We start from the raw sequence: 2,500 nt of genomic DNA, 5'->3' as shown, positions 1-2,500 counted from the left end.
TGCTTATCGACATGGTGAAAATGCAACAGCTGGTAATCACACCCACTTTGACTTTATATAGTGCACCAAGAGATACTTTCTCGCTTACGACCACACCGGCCTGAGTACGCCTGATCTCGTCTGATCTCGGAAGCTAAGCAGGTTCGGGCCTGGTTAGTACTTGGATGGAGACCGCCTGGGAATACCAGGTGCTGTAAGCTTTTTGTCAACCCTTTGTCCGTTTCTTCCCACAAGGCTGAAATATGTGCCGTCGCTTTGAAATAAGTAAGCAAGGTTAGTTTGTATTTCATCCAACAATCTGTGCTACAAATTATGGCTACATTATATGCAAGTTCTTCAACTTTTTGAGTGACACAAAGATGCTTATCGACATGGTGAAAATGCAACAGCTGTTAATCACACCCACTTTGACTTTATATAGTGCACCAAGAGATAGTTTCTCGCTTACGACCACACCGGCCTGAGTACGCCTGATCTCGTCTGATCTCGGAAGCTAAGCAGGTTCGGGCCTGGTTAGTACTTGGATGGGAGACTGCCTAATAAGTAAGCAAGGTTAGTTTGTATTTCATCCAACAATCTGTGCTACAAATTATGGCTACATTATATGCAAGTTCTTCCACTTTTGAGTGACACAAAGATGCTTATCGACATGGTGAAAATGCAACAGCTGGTAATCACACCCACTTTGACTTTATATAGTGCACCAAGAGATAGTTTATTCCCACACCGTCTGAGTACGCCTGATCTCTAATCTCGAAGCTAAGCAGGTTCGGGCCTGGTTAGTACTTGATGGGAGACCGCCTACCAGGTGCTGTAAGCTTTTGTCAACCCTTTGTCCGTTTCTTCCCACAAGGCTGAAATATGTGCCGTCAAACTTTGAAATAAGTAAGCAAGGTTAGTTTGTATTTCATCCAACAATCTGTGCTACAAATTATGGCTACATTATATGCAAGTTCTTCAACTTTTTGAGTGACACAAAGATGCTTATCGACATGGTGAAAATGCAACAGCTGTTAATCACACCCACTTTGACTTTATATAGTGCACCAAGAGATAGTTTCTCGCTTACGACCACACCGGCCTGAGTACGCCTGATCTCGTCTGATCTCGAAGCTAAGCAGGTTCGGGCCTGGTTAGTACTTGGATGGGAGACCGCCTGGGAATACCAGGTGCTGTAAGCTTTTTGTCAACCCTTTGTCCGTTTCTTCCCACAAGGCTGAAATATGTGCCGTCGCTTTGAAATAAGTAAGCAAGGTTAGTTTGTATTTCATCCAACAATCTGTGCTACAAATTATGGCTACATTATATGCAAGTTCTTCCACTTTTTGAGTGACACAAAGATGCTTATCGACATGGTGAAAATGCAACAGCTGTTAATCACACCCACTTTGACTTTATATAGTGCACCAAGAGATAGTTTCTCGCTTACGACCACACTGGCCTGAGTACGCCTGATCTCGTCTGATCTCGGAAGCTAAGCAGGTTCGGGCCTGGTTAGTACTTGGATGGGAGACCGCCTGGGAATACCAGGTGCTGTAAGCTTTTTGTCAACCCTTTGTCCGTTTCTTCCACAAGGCTGAAATATGTGCCGTCGCTTTGAAATAAGTAAGCAAGGTTAGTTTGTATTTCATCCAACAATCTGTGCTACAAATTATGGCTACATTATATGCAAGTTCTTCCACTTTTGAGTGACACAAAGATGCTTATCGACATGGTGAAAATGCAACAGCTGGTAATCACACCACTTTGACTTTATATAGTGCACCAAGAGATAGTTTCTCGCTTACGACCACACCGGCCTGAGTACGCCTGATCTCGTCTGATCTCGGAAGCTAAGCAGGTTCGGGCCTGGTTAGTACTTGGATGGGAGACCGCCTGGGAATACCAGGTGCTGTAAGCTTTTTGTCAACCCTTTGTCCGTTTCTTCCCACAAGGCTGAAATATGTGCCGTCGCTTTGAAATAAGTAAGCAAGGTTAGTTTGTATTTCATCCAACAATCTGTGCTACAAATTATGGCCTTTGACTTATATAGTGCACCAAGAGATAGTTTCTGCTTACGACCACACCGCCTGAGTACGCCTGATCTCGTCTGATCTCGGAAGCTAAGCAGGTTCGGGCCTGGTTAGTACTTGGATGGGAGACCGCCTGGGAATACCAGGTGCTGTAAGCTTTTGTCAACCTCTTTGTCCGTTTCTTCCCACAAGGCTGAAATATGTGCCGTCGCTTTGAAATAAGGTTAGTTTGTATTTCATCCAACAATCTGTGCTACAAATTATGGCTACATTATATGCAAGTTCTTCCACTTTTTGAGTGACACAAAGATGCTTATCGACATGGTGAAAATGCAACAGCTGTTAATCACACTCACTTTGACTTTATATAGTGCACCAAGAGATAGTTTCTCGCTTACGACCACACCGGCCTGAGTACGCCTGATCTCGTCTGATCTCGGAAGCTAAGCAGGTTCGGGCCTGGTTAGTACTTGGATGGGAGACCGCCT

At 44.4% G+C, this 2,500-nt stretch overlaps 5 non-coding genes and 1 pseudogene across 5 annotated transcripts in view; all 6 read left to right on the top strand.

Annotated features, from left to right (window-relative positions):
- The first annotated feature begins 82 nt into the window (after positions 1 to 82).
- Positions 83 to 200, top strand: LOC124025829. Its single transcript, XR_006837230.1, has one exon. It is a non-coding gene; the product is annotated as a 5S ribosomal RNA (ribosomal RNA).
- An 863-nt stretch (positions 201 to 1,063) lies between these two features.
- On the top strand, positions 1,064 to 1,181 carry LOC124025831 (annotated as a pseudogene).
- Positions 1,182 to 1,423: 242 nt separating this feature from the next.
- On the top strand, positions 1,424 to 1,542 carry LOC124025824. Its single transcript, XR_006837225.1, has one exon. It is a non-coding gene; the product is annotated as a 5S ribosomal RNA (ribosomal RNA).
- A 239-nt stretch (positions 1,543 to 1,781) lies between these two features.
- On the top strand, positions 1,782 to 1,900 carry LOC124025839. The gene has a single exon (XR_006837234.1). It is a non-coding gene; the product is annotated as a 5S ribosomal RNA (ribosomal RNA).
- A 152-nt stretch (positions 1,901 to 2,052) lies between these two features.
- Positions 2,053 to 2,170, top strand: LOC124025828. Its single transcript, XR_006837229.1, has one exon. It is a non-coding gene; the product is annotated as a 5S ribosomal RNA (ribosomal RNA).
- A 234-nt stretch (positions 2,171 to 2,404) lies between these two features.
- Positions 2,405 to 2,500, top strand: part of LOC124025838 — a 119-nt gene continuing 23 nt past the window's right edge. Inside the window, exon 1 of the ribosomal RNA XR_006837233.1 lies at positions 2,405 to 2,500. This exon is cut by the window's right edge and continues 23 nt beyond it. This is a non-coding gene — a ribosomal RNA (5S ribosomal RNA).

Source organism: Oncorhynchus gorbuscha, unplaced genomic scaffold (assembly GCF_021184085.1).
Source record: "Oncorhynchus gorbuscha isolate QuinsamMale2020 ecotype Even-year unplaced genomic scaffold, OgorEven_v1.0 Un_scaffold_2467, whole genome shotgun sequence".
NCBI classification, from domain to species: Eukaryota; Metazoa; Chordata; class Actinopteri; order Salmoniformes; family Salmonidae; genus Oncorhynchus; species Oncorhynchus gorbuscha.
Note: the sequence above shows the minus strand (reverse complement) of the source record. Positions and strands in the feature narration are given on the sequence as shown.